The sequence below is a fragment of the Typopeltis vanoorti genome, chromosome 9 (genome assembly GCF_054136105.1).
Source record: "Typopeltis vanoorti isolate ZY-2024b chromosome 9, IOZ_Tvanoo_1.0, whole genome shotgun sequence".
Lineage (NCBI taxonomy): Eukaryota > Metazoa > Arthropoda > Arachnida > Uropygi > Thelyphonidae > Typopeltis > Typopeltis vanoorti.
Genome location: NC_143557.1, coordinates 89,956,379 through 89,970,588, shown reverse-complemented (window position 1 = coordinate 89,970,588; position 14,210 = coordinate 89,956,379). Strand labels below are relative to the sequence as shown.

Sequence of the window (14,210 nt, the reverse complement as noted above, 5' to 3'; positions counted from 1 at the left end):
GTGCCGAATTGATGTTCCTGGACGCTCAGCAACACTCTCACGAACTGCTTCGATGTTTTCTGTTGAACGACTTGTTGAAGGACGGCCAGAGTGTATAAGATCACTAATTGATCCAGTTTCCTTGAATTTTTTAATTAATCTTTTCACAGTTGATGAAGTTAAATCACTATTCCGACCATATTTTGTACGAAAATTGCGAACTGTAGCTGCCAAACCTTCATTATTTTTAAAATATTGCTCAACAATGAAAATGCGTTGTTCTTTCGTGTAGCGCTCCATTTTTAATAACCCTGAACTGTCAGCTGTCACGTTGTCTTTTTTTTTCTCGTTGGCAACACTTTACCGCACAAATGGCGCTAAATTTAAATCTTGCGTGAATTTTGGGACACCCTTAATGATGCAAAATCAACCACACCACACCACAAAAGTATTGTCTGCATCGTACCATTCACAAAAAAAATCCATAATAGTTATTCAAACATTTGTATACGTAGCTCATAAGCTTTCCTCCTCCACCTTTTCTGTCTCTCTCTCTCTCTCTCTCTCTCTCTCTCTCTCTCTCTCTCTCTTTCTCTCGTGTCTGTGATCAACTAATTTTAAACTATATTGTGTTTTAATTTATTTTGAGCTGAATGATACATTGTTCTGCATTTATTATTGCTGATATCACTTTTAGGAAATAAGTGAAATATTTGAACAATTTCATTATAGAAAATATATTTATTGATTAAGTCATGTTGCAAGTTTTGTTTTACAAAACGTAATGAACAAATAAACTTTTTAATGCGACACATAGGCATTGAAATTTGATTTAAAAAACAAACAAACATAGATCTATTGTCTTGGAAACATTATTTAGACCACTTTTATATTTAACAACATCCTTTTCTCCAAAGTAAACAGCACACCTGGCCAACTGGACACGAACCATCATAGGGAAAGCAACATCTGTTTATAGGTCTACAAAATCGAGGAGCTAGACATATAGCTTCACTCCACTCTAAAATATACAAAAAAAAAAAATATTGGCAAAGTTAATATATAAAAATATCATAAAAGGGATAAAAACGAAAGTTATGTGTTATTTTCACGACTGCATTTAATTTTCAAAAACAAAGCTGGTACCTTTAAAAATGAGCTACTTATATGACATGGTAATAATGCACCACAGCTCTTGTCTATCTTGTTTTTGTTTTATAATGCAGCAACAATAAAAAAAAAAAAATGCCGTTTTTCACATGAAAAAGCGCATATCTCAATATTCTTTAGCATTTCACAATTTAGGAAACAAACTACAAACTTTGCAGTTCGATTTAAACATAAAAATGTATTGTTAAAGACAAAATTTAAACCCAGATGTTGCATACACATGAAAGATAAAATCATAATTTTTTTTTGGGGGGGGGTAAAATTTATGGTGCAGGTGCATGCAGTTTACATAAGAAAGATATATATATATATATATATATATATATGGAAATCTCCTCATTTTAATAACTTTAAAAAAGTTTCCTACAGGCTCTTTTTTACAAGAAAAACGCGGTTATAAATTGCATTTTATATATTAATTAATTAGGGAGAAAGAATTAAAAAAAAAACAGACGCAACAAACATTTTAATTTCAAATTAATTTCATATTTTTTTCTTACCTTCAATGACCATCATTATAGTAAAAATAATTTCGAACATCAACCAAAATAAAACCTTCTCTTTAATCATATCGTTTAGAGTGATCTGACACTTTGTTGACTGTTATTTCTAAAGTTATTGACCTATTCTACAGTTACCAGCTATAATATGAATAGCTTACTAGAAAACAGTAATATGATACAATAATTTTTGCTCTGTTACCGAAATGCATTTGTTATTCCCATCAAATGAAGTTGCAGAATTAGGATAGTCCCCCTTTGATTACATAAACAATAGTTCCCTTTGATTACATAAACAGCCCTCTATGAATAAATAACAATGGCCTGATCAAAATGCATACTGTATAATTTCCGAACCTAGTTGATGCGTTTTGTAAACTATAAACAAAAATAAAATAAATAATAACAACTGCTTGTACAGAAATTCAATACGGTATCCGAAAGAGATGAAAATCACAGGAAATACGTGTGATTAATAAAGCACAACCAGTATTATTTACACAGTTTAAAGTATTCTAAAAGCAGCGTATAAGCGTGTTGGCTATTGATATTGATGTGGCTTAATACTGAACACCATTGCTATTCCCCTCCCCCTTTTCTTTTTACTTTATACTTTAAATCAGGTCATCTGACTTGTGTTAATCTAAAGCATATGTGAAAAGAAAATGGAGTAGATTTATAGCAAGCATCTTCTATACAATTTAACAGTACAGTTATGTTGACAACAAGTGATGTTAATTGGGTGGAGGAAGCAGTGCTTTTAAATATGCCCTCCCTCCCTCCACACGCACACGTACATACACACAAAAGTGACTTAAAACCTGATTGGCAATTAAAATTGTTTCCAAATTTTAAACCTAACAAGCAGAAATTACTATGCAAACATATGGATGACAATGTTTCTAGTATAATCATATAAAATATATTTAAAAAAAACAATAGTGCCTGCATAGTGCTGTGGAAATAGCTCCTTCCCCTGGTTTATAACGCTAAATCATCAGAAGAAACAACCGTTTCAGGTTCTATTCTGCTGACCGACTAGAGCAGGGTTGTTCAACTCGTCGATCGCAGAGCGATTTTTGGTCGATCTCTTGTGTATTCCTCCTTACTTACAAATTTAATTAAAACTGAAAACATGATATTTTATTTTGTATTATTTTTAATTCTCGTTAAGTGTATTGCTATTGTTTATTTATTTTTCGTTAAAATTGTCAAATCAGTAATTTTTTTATAAGTCCGGGTAAATGAATTAATTTGGATCAGTGGAGGTCAAACAGCGAACCGAGTGAATACATATACTTGAGTATATGTAATTCCATGCACGTGTGGCCTATCGTACATTTGATAGACCTCTCGAAGTCTTGAAATAAGACAGAAAGAACATGTGGGAGGCGTAAATCACGACAGAATAATCACATCAGGTTTAGCTCACCATTTTTCGACATCCAATCACGTTATAGACTGGAAAAACAGTTCTATGCCTTACATCGAGGATGACTACAGACACAGAACTTTTAAAGAATCAGCAGTGGTGCTACGCACAGGCAGCAATTTAAATAGAAATCAGGGTGCTATTCTTAAAGACATATGGAAAAATCTCATCAATTCTCTCAGCTTAAGAGAACTACAAATCGCGAAAAACCACACAACACGTGGTCATGTACTGGATTCTGACTAACATATGCGCACTTCCAAACGAGAATTATCAAATGTAACGGCCAAATAGGTACTAACGCGTCTGTATTCATGTAACTTGGTGCATTTGTATTTGCACCAGTACAGCCTTGATAATGCTAGACAGTAGCTAGCGAAACTGGTTGGCAATTTGTATTTTATTCATTAAATCGTATGGTCTCTTATTAATAAAGTTTTCAGTTTTAATACATTAGACCAAATATGAACAATTTAAGAACAATTGCGCATTTAAAAAATGATTTTGTAAAAATTCGAAAAGACGAAAAGCCAATTTATAGATGGTATGGAATGATTACCATAAAGTGTTCGATTCTGTACCACACAGCTAGATTATACTCTTTGGAAAATTCTTGAGTAAGTAAAAACATCAGAAAATTCTTAACAGCTGTTATGTATACTTGGAAAACTCACTTAATATTCAATGGAAGTAATCTGGGTACAATGGTATAATCTGGGTTTATTTTAATTAACATAGGGAGAATAACAAGTATATAAGTCCATTTCAGCAGAAAGTCTGTTTTACTATGAGAAACATCTCTTGAATTCCTCATGATGAGATTTTAACACGTCTCTCCAAGTAAAGTGAGACAATGTAAAAAAAAAAGAAGAAAATTTAACGCTTTTGATTCCATTACAGGAAGTAGGCGAGGCCGTTTTAGCCCTATCTAACTTTTTGGAGAATGAAAGGGCGGGGGGGGGATTCAATCTTCACTGGAGGCCAATTAGAGATAGCTGTCCCAACACTATCACTAATGATATCCAGTGAACAGAGGAGATTGCCAAGTGCTGCCATCTCGCGGTCCCTAAACCTATATATTTATTGTTTGAAATAGTGCGGGTTCCACGGTCGATTTTCTTGAGTTTATGGGACGAAAAACCTGAGATTTGCTGAAGAAAAAAAAACCCGCTTGCCTGTGTCAGAGATCGACTAACTCGGAAACCGGTCGAAGAGAGGCTTAGAATATGTTCCTCTAGTCAGCAACTAGATTTGAACCAAAGTCTTACTTCGAGCGACCAAGCGCTGTGGGGTGCAAACGCCACTTCCACTAGTTATATTTTATTTACACCAAAGCATCTAAGTACATTCAAAATAAATATATATACAACTATTTACAATATATATACACATGTACATAGAATGCTTATTCTATTGGGCATTTTGATTTACATTTTTTTCATATCTTAGCAATATGTATATTTTTACAATTTATTCTTCCGTATTTTTTAACATCATAATCTGCTCAGTGTCTGCTTCTTCCTAAAGTCCTTTTAACATGAGCTGAGCAGTATTTTTTTTTCTTTTAATATAACATATCTTTTGTATCCATTCAATTCTATATTATGAATTTAAGTTAACAGTCACATATCTATTTTCATAAATCATATTTCCTTCTATTATATAATATTCATATATTTTGTTGTATATTTCCACTTACACATGGGATTCGATCTACGTTAGTATCTCTTTTTAGGAGACACTTAAAAAAAACAAGCCTATGTAAGGTTTGTTTTAACATATACAGGTTCGGATTTTACATTGTGAATTAATCTGTCAACTGAATTCTATTTCCATATACCATATTTATATATGTATATACATATAAAAACATTTACATACACATACATATATACCTATTACTACTTTACATATAATACATATTCTCTACATATGATCATTCATATTCTATAGATATAATTATTTTACCTATTATACATATTCTATACATATAGTTTCTTTCATATATTTTTGGTTGTATATCATTAATTGGGTTATTGCTACATCATTATCTCTTGTGTGTATGCGTATATAGGGGATGGGCTTGATTTGTTGTTTTACGGTGGTCTTTTATTTCTTGAATGAGTACTTGTTCATCCACATCTTCTGTTATGAGACCGCCACTTCCACTGAACTACACTGTGGGCCAAAGTATGCTCCATAAATTACTATAATTAAATTTGTTTAATTGAATACAAGTAAGCATTCCTGAAAATTCAAATTTACTATATATAGCAATTTGTGTGTAGAACTGCCAAATAAAAACATTAAAATAATGGCAGAAAATTAATGTCTGGTGAGGTACTGATGTAGCGCTGCTGAAAAGACGTTTATATCCATAACGTTAGGTCACCTGAAGCAACAGTCCATGCTAAGGTCGATTTTAGTTGACATCCAGAGAAACATTTTCTAAGCCTTAACGACAGACCTCACATTATTAGATAGAATAATATAATAGGAATTTAGGACCATTGGATGGCGCGGGCTGTCTTCCAGACTCTCGAAAATGACTTTTCTTCTGAAAAAGCTTTATTCATTGATACCATTGGTCGCAACTAGTATAAGCTGGATGGATGGACATCAGGTGCTCAGTAGTTTTCCAAAAGTTGATTAGTGCCAAAGTAGCTCAGTGTGTTTTCTTTGAGAAATAAAAGACAGTATTTTTTTTACTTTTTTTTTAAAAATAACCTAGTGTGAATGAAATACCGAATATATTAAAAATACATAAACTGTAATAACTGGAAAGGTTGTACACACTGTTGTACTTGTGTCAAAAACTGCCTAATCGTAAACACAACAAACTTTTGGTGATATAAGTGAAGAGGATTAAATGATAAAAGACAGTAGCATAGGTTTCCATACCAAACCAGTAAAAAATAAATAAAAATAAATGTATATCATTAAAAACATGTGTTTAGTCACTCTGCTTTTGCTGAGAAGTCAAAACCAGTTTTCTTCTAAATGTAATTCATATTTTCCTTAACTTTTATAAATAGAAAATACTATATAATTAATCTTATAAATAAATCCGCTAAAGCCTTTTATAGGCTTTGGTTCGTAGAAGATGCAAACTCCACTTCCACTTGAGCTATTCAGGCCTCCTCATTCGACTACTAATAATAAGATATACGTGAAAAAATTTAATAAGTGAAACCTTTTTAACATTAAATAATACATTTTTTTTACAGAGCCTGTGTATCTCAGCAGAAGTGGCGTTTGCACTCTACGGCGTTTGACTGCACGAAGAAAGACTGGTTCAAATCTAGTTGCCGACTAGAGAACTTTTCCTAGGCCTTTTCTCGACTGGATTCCGAGTTGGTCGATCTCTGGCACGGGCAAGCAGGTTTGCTCTCCCAGAAACTTGGGTTTTTCGTTCAGTAAAACTCAAGAAAATCGGCCGTCGAGGCCACACTGTTTTCGGACATTAAAAATATTCTGTTAGGGTTAGTCACCACGATATGACAGCACTTATTTTTTCTCCGGCTTCTTCACTGAATACCGATTAAGTAGTGATAGCCTTGGACCAGTTATCCCTGAGTGGCTATCAGTAGAGATTGACCTGCCCACTCGGAAATCGAAAAGTATCATAGTGTATCCATTCCCCTTGTCTAGTACCATAGTAACATTGTTATAGAATGTGAGCAACTTGCTAAGACATGACCTTCTCTTAGTAAACCCATGTTCTTCATTACAAAGTAGAGATTCACAGCAGTCAACCCATTTCAGAATGCGAGCCCTGACCAATTTTTGCAAAATCTTTGCCACCACTCCTGAGATACTAATTGGTCGATAGTTGGACATATCGGTCTTTGCACCATCCTTGTGCAATGGAATTACCATACATTCTTGCAGAATCTTCCCTGTTCTGAGACTCACATTATTCAGCCTGGCAAGGAATGGCCAGTTCAGCTGAACACTCTTTTAGCAGACCTGCTGATATTTCATCACTACCTGTTACTGAATTCTTATTCAATTTGGGCAACAGCTCTAATACCGAATCCTCATACACCCGCGTTTCTTCATCTAGTGAAGATGTAACAGTGAGCTCAATGTTGCTTTCACCAGGTTGATAGCTTTTAAAAAAATGAGCACTCATTAACTGAATAACTTCTTCTGCATCTGTAACCCTCACTCTATCTGGATTTAGAAGAGTTATTTTTTCATATTCATTCTTTCTTTTACTTGCAGCATATCAATAGAATTTTTGTGGATTGCCTTTAGCACGCGGAGCCAGTTTCTTTTCATCCTCAGACTTTCCTTTACGTACAACAGTTGTGACTATTCTAGTCTGCTGCTTATAACGTTCATAATGGACGTCATCCTTATGCAAAAAGTATTCCTTCCACATCGTCCTTTTCTTACGAATTTCTTGCTTAATAAGATACACACCCATTTGGCTTCTACTCTATTTATTCTTCGAACTCTCGGGACACACTCTGATATTGCATCATTTAAGTATTGTTTAAATGCACTGTCGATATTCTTCTCATCCAGCAACCGATCCCATTTCATTGAACTCAGTATACTCCTCAGTTGGTCATAATTTCCTGCTTTGTAATTCAGCACGTAACATTTTCTGAATGTAATATTCATAAACTTAGTCACTTCCCAAGTGAGTACCGCATGATCATTGTCACCAACCGGAGGCAGAATAATTACGTCTTTAACTGAAACGCCCTCTGATACTATAATCAAATCTAACACTCTCTGACCTTGAGTTCCTTCTGTCACATGCTGCTTGAGGAAGTTGTCCTGCAACAGCTCAATAAATGCATTTTCACTCTTCTCATGAGATTCTACTGCTACCCAATAAATATTTGGATAATTAAAGTCTCCCATTATGCTTATTCGTTTCGCGCTGACCTTTTCTATTTGGTGATGCATTTCTTCATCACTAGCAACCTATCCACCAGGTCTGTAACAACACCCTACTATGTAATTGATTTGTTAGATTCCACCTCACACCAGATGGATTCAGACTCAGTGCTACATGAAATATTGTTAGTAGTAGTAGTATTAAAATCATAGGTCTCAACTCTAACTGGATTCAAGTCATCCGATATCATTAGCAGCACATCCCCTCCTCTCCTCTCTGTCCTTCCTAAAAATACTGTACCCGTGACGCTCGATACCAGTTAGTAGGTCTGATTCTGATAGCCAGGTCTAACTAATACCTACGATCTGAGGTCGCAACATATATTGACTAAGGCAACAAACTCTATCCCTCTGTTTCTGATACTCCTAGCATTCTTGTACAGACATAATAATATACCTGTTTGTTCTTTTATATTGTCTTTTCTGCAGCCTGCCTGACAGAGTTGGACAGCTTGCAGATCTCTATTCTCTAATGCTTTACACATGTAGACATCTTTGCACACATTTGATGGGTTCGAACCGGACGAACACAAACCCGAAATCGTTCTCTCCTCGTCAACATTTCCATGACAAAGCCCATTCGCGTCATTAAACACAGTTATATAACATTGTCGCTCTTACACTCACATTCACACCATTCCTCCCTTTATAATTTAATTTCCCCTGACTATCTGTTAGGTCTACCAGTGATTAGTTTTTCCAGACTCCTTATACCAAACGCATTCAGTTGTAGGCCGTCCCTCTTATATAAATCCATTCTTCTCTCAGACTCACTCCACATATACTCGCATCAATTCCTTCTGCACAGCCTACGCATCGAATCGTTTGCCATCATAGCCCTTCTTCTTAAATCATTTCTATCACAGGAAGTAAAATACTGACGATTTTCACTTTCACCTCTTCTAACAAACCTTTCATGTCCTCTCTCAAACCGAACTTATCGCCAGTGAAATCGTTCGTACCTACTACAACTACGATTTCATTTACTTTTCTTTTCTGTTTTTTGAATTACTTGAGTAATAGTTTTAATTTTCGCTCCAGGAAAACTCGATGTTATAACTCTCTCTCATCTATAGCATGTTTTATTATAGAGTCACCATACCAAATAACTTCTTTCTTTTTACTAACAACGTCACTTACCCGATTTTCGTTATTTCCTGACTTACCTGTTTCTTTGCTTTGTTGTTTCTTATTTTCCTGATCATTTTTCTTTTTCTCCTTATGCTCATTTAAACACCTCTCAACTTTTTAAAATTCCCGGGTCGTCTCTCTGATGATCTGCTTCAACTCCACTAATTTGACGGGTAATCGAGTTTCATTAACCTCCTACATGTGTACAATAACCTCGTTAACAGGGCTAACCTTGTTCTTGCCTGCGGTGCTTTTTTTATCATTTAATACAAATATGTGAGAAAATACTAAATACACTATAAAACACTAAGATCTACCCTAGTATACTACAAAACACTTATTCTCTAAGTGAAAACGCAATAACAACAGACAAAAATCACCAACTTTACAGGAGCACTAAATTCGCCGACTAGGTCGCCTGAAGAATGACTTACGTTCGATTCTATTCGCTGACTAAAAGAACTTTTCTTTGAGTGGTTCCCGAGTTTGTTGATCTCTGACAAGGACAAGCGCGATTTTTCTCCAGGAAAGTCTAGTTATTCTTTCCCTATACTTAAGAAAATCGACTACAGAACCCCCACTATTTCAGACAATAAATATAGTGTTAGGATTATGGACCACGAGATGGAGGAATTTGTCAAACGTCTGTTAATTAAATGCTGTTTATAATTAATAATAATATTGGGTCTTTTTGATTGGTTACCAGTGGAGAGCGAACTACCCTTCGGTCTTCAAAAGTTACATGGGGCTGAAAAGCCTCGCATACCTATGAATGTTTCCGACTACGAGCTGGTTGCAGTTATCGCCGCTCGATCTCTCTCTCTGAAAGTATTCATTGATAGCCTTGGGATCTACAATCAGTTATAGCTGAAGGGGTAGGGGGAGGTACAGGTCTGTTACTTAAAAAGTTATTTGAAACCAAAAAGGAGGATTTTGTGAGAGTTATTATTATTTTTTTTTGTCATAAACCGCACAATAATATTTCAAAAAAATTCAGTGAAGTGAATGAACGAATGCGTTCTGCGTTTGTTGCGATCGCACTAGTTACTGTCTTTAGTCATGGTACTAATAAAAAGGAGTAGTAATATACATCAGTTTCTTTTTTTAATATTGGTTTCTTTTCATACTTGGGATGTTACTGTTACGACAGTCTATTATACGAGTATATTAATCTAGTAATAGTGTTTACCATATATTTTACAGTTTTATCTTTTATTGGTCGATTCTATTAGTAGCCTCTGCTACTATTGTCTCACGAAAAAAAAATTTACAAATTTAAGGGCGGTTAGTAATTTGAAAGGGTCAGTCGTTCGATGCTATTGACACACTCTCCCCTCAATGAGTCTTTGGACTCCCTGGAGGTGTCATATAATAATAATTTAAAGTATACTTACTTTGAAAACAGCCATAAAAAATAAAAATAAAAACTTTTTCATTGATTTTTATATTTATGATAGTTTCTCCGAACTCTCTTTGGGGGAATGAAATGGCATTCGGGATATATTTATTTTGGCCATGTAGATATTTATAAGTATAAATTAGCGCACATGATCAGATGAATAATATGTGGATCTTTTAATTAAAATTATAGCAGAATGTGTCCCGAGAGTTCGAAGAATAAATAGGGTAGGAGTCAAATAGATGTGTGATCGTATAAAGCAAGAGATTCGTAAGAAAAGGATGATGTGAAAGGAATACCGTGCGCATAAGGATGATGTCCGTTATGAATACGCTGACCGTATTTCCTTGAGATTTCCTTAAAGTCATCAATGCAACAATTTCATTCCTTTTATTTCGAATACTTCTGGTATTAGTAAACAAACATAAGAAATGATTTCTGATTCTACAAATCCTACGAGCATCATTTCTCCGATGCGACTCTTCAATACTTTCCCCAGCCCCTTCCTCTATATCACAACCAATCCTACAACTTTCCTCACACCCAAACTCTTCTTCTTTTAACCCACATTTTCAATATACTTTAAGCTTCTATTTTATATTATTTTCTAGGAACGTGTTTCGCGGTGAGAGAGGAGAATAACAAACCCTCAACCTTCCTTCAATACTTCCATTTCATCTTGAGAAAGTGTGTAGCTGAATAGATTTATAACTGAACCAGAAATCTTTGTTCGTTCTTTTTGGGCACACTGGAAGTGAAAGAGAGGGAAGGAAGGAAGGTAGGATATGTGACTCGGTGGTGATAATTTTGTTATTTATTTTATTTATTTTATTTTTTTATTATCATAACGCTGTTATATTTGGTAACTGTATTCAGTTTGAACATTTTCATTCGTTGGGACCTAAAACACTTTATCGATTTTGGTTTCTTTGGATATAATTTTATGTTTGCGTTTTTGTGTAATATCTGTTATTTGGTGCTTGTTTTTTTATGTTGAAACTTCGAACCATATAGCGCCTCTGTAGCTCATTTGGAAGAACGAAGATACCTTGTGCACTTCGATTGGAAAAGGCTTAAATTACATTCTCGTCGTGAAGAGAGGATTCTCTATATGGGTTTTTCAACTGAAGGTGAATTAGCCGATCTCATACGCAGGTAGGTTTTTTTCTCCCTGAAACTCGGGTTCTTAATCCCATGTCCAGACAAATCGTTCTTGAGAATACATGCAATTTATAGACAAAAAAATACTAGTAGTGGTGGTGGTGGTGGTGGTGGTCGTGGTCGACAGTAGATCATGATGATGGTTCACTGTAGTTGGTGGATTAAGTGGTGGAGATGGAGAGTTGTAGAATAGGTGCCCTCCCTCAATGAATCCTAGACTCCTTGGAGGTGTCACGAAATAATTATAATAATAAATTTGTTTGTTGCAGAATACATTTGGTTTATTTTGGTTATTTTGCTTTGGCATGGTGCGGGAGGGATTTCTGACAAAACTGAAACTGAAAATTAATATAATTTTATATTAATCCTTAAACTCAGCCTCAGGTTGGACAAGCGGGGTAGCTCCATTCTCTAATAACCTTTATATTATTATTATTATTATTATTATTTGTTATTTTTTTTTAATCAGGAGCGAAATGAAACATAGTTTCAGAAAATTTGTATACTTAGAGAAAACTTTGGTAAAGCATAACTTTTACCAGCATGGTTGGCGGAGTGCTTAGCGTATCCGCTCTCCATCCAAAAGGCTGCGGGTTCAAATCCCTCCATTTTCATGGATGTTTGTGTTTATCTGTGAAAATACTAGTGGTGGTGACAGTATATGGCGTTGATGTTTGTTGCAGGTGGAATGAGTCGAGTAGATGCCCTCCCTCGATGTGTCTTTGGATTCCTTGGAGGTATCACCTAATAATGACTGAGACTTCCCTCAACGCCAATTCAAACCCTCAACTGGCAGTTTTGAAGAGGGGAAAAAGGATTCAAATGAAATATATAAACTGGTAAAGAAATATGTACTAGAATCTAAACATTTATATATAGATACGGAAATCATTTTTTTTTCTTTATGTTCGGTTTGAAATCATGTAGGATTCTCTCCAGCAAGAGAATGTCAAAGGGATGAGATGAATGTATGTATTGTCGCACTTCGAACTTAGACAGCCAATTCCACTCTTCGTGCATTCCATCTGTCTGTCTTCTTCACTCTGTCGTCCGTGCTCTACCAGAGTGGTTTAATAAATTTTTAGTGATTATCACAGTATTGACCCTGAGTATTATTATAAAAAAGAGGATAACTTAATAGATTGAGTGAGAGACAAAGAAAATTCAAAATTAATATCTTTATTTTCAAAAAGTGTTTAGTGCGAATTTAAGTATTGCATGCGTAAAATGTTTATATTTCGCCAGCGCTATATATAAAAATCTGCATTATTACTGCAAACATATAGTCTAAAGATAAAGGACCTACAAATTTAATATTATGCATAAAGAAAATAAACGCCACAAAGGTATTCTAAATTCCAGCTAGCTGCGTTTAAATGAAATGAATCCGTTTATTAAGGGATGTTGTTTCTCATGACACATATTTTCACTAAAGAAACGCCCCTTCGATTAAATTATATTTTCCCCCTAAACCTCCAACATTTAAACCATATTCTGTTCTAATTTCTCTCATTATTTTAGCGCAAAAAATTAAAAATTTCATTTTTAATTTTTTGCGCTAATTTTTTTCTAATCTCTTACTTGACAAAACATTTTCTTTGTTCTCGAAGAAATTACTTCACGATAATTATTTGAAATATTATTTAAAAAAAAAAGAAAGAAAACCGGCTGCAGACATTCCAGATTCTTATTTTTATTTTTGTTCAAAATCATCGAAATCGAATTATCACAGATTTCCTGAAGGACACGCTTGATTGACTTGGCTTTATAGAGAATACCATGAAATTCTTCAATCATATCACTAAATTTTTTTTCTTTATATAGTAATCTACTGTTCTTTGCATTTCTACTATCTTGGTTTCCTTGTATAATTGGTCATTACAAAATGAAATTAACAGTTATGATTTAAATTTATATGTATATATTTTCGGCATAATTCAGATATTATGCTCCAATTTTTCAAGTAAGCTATACTTTTGCTTATCTATCTATGCTATCATTCATAATATGTATATGCAAATACATCAAATGTGAAATTTCATTTCCATATTTTTACAATAGAATTGAACTTTATTTCACCTTTGATAGTTTAAGCCCCCCTGCTGCATCACTATCACATACCCAAAAACTGTTATTATTATTATGTGACAGCTCCAGGGAGTCTAAAGACTCATCATGGGAGAGTGTGCCAACAGCATGGAACAATTGAACTCTTTCCAGCTACTAACTGTGCTCAAACTTGCTTAACTTTTTGCATGAACCATTAGTAGCAGAGGCTCTACCAATCGACCAACCTTTGCTGGCAGGCAAAGGTTGGTCGATTTGTTGGGCAAAGGTAGGTCGTTATGAAACATAGATAGTTTTTATTTAAGCTGATCTGTGGCAAGCAAATCCGTCAACGGTTGATTTTCTTCCAACATCAAACTAACAAGTAAAGTAAGTAATTTTGTATCTCATTTATCGTCAAAATCAGAAACCATGAAAATCAAAAATTATAACGGTAAGCAAACCCAGTCAACCAACA

At 34.5% G+C, this 14,210-nt stretch overlaps 1 protein-coding gene across 1 annotated transcript in view; it reads right to left on the bottom strand.

The window, feature by feature from the left end:
* Positions 1-854: 854 nt before the first annotated feature.
* Positions 855-14,210, bottom strand: part of vih (ubiquitin conjugating enzyme vih) — an 81,833-nt gene continuing 68,477 nt past the window's right edge. Inside the window, exon 6 of the mRNA XM_090397608.1 lies at positions 855-1,000. The gene's annotated coding sequence lies outside the window, so the exon portion shown is untranslated. The remainder of the gene's footprint in view (positions 1,001-14,210) is intronic.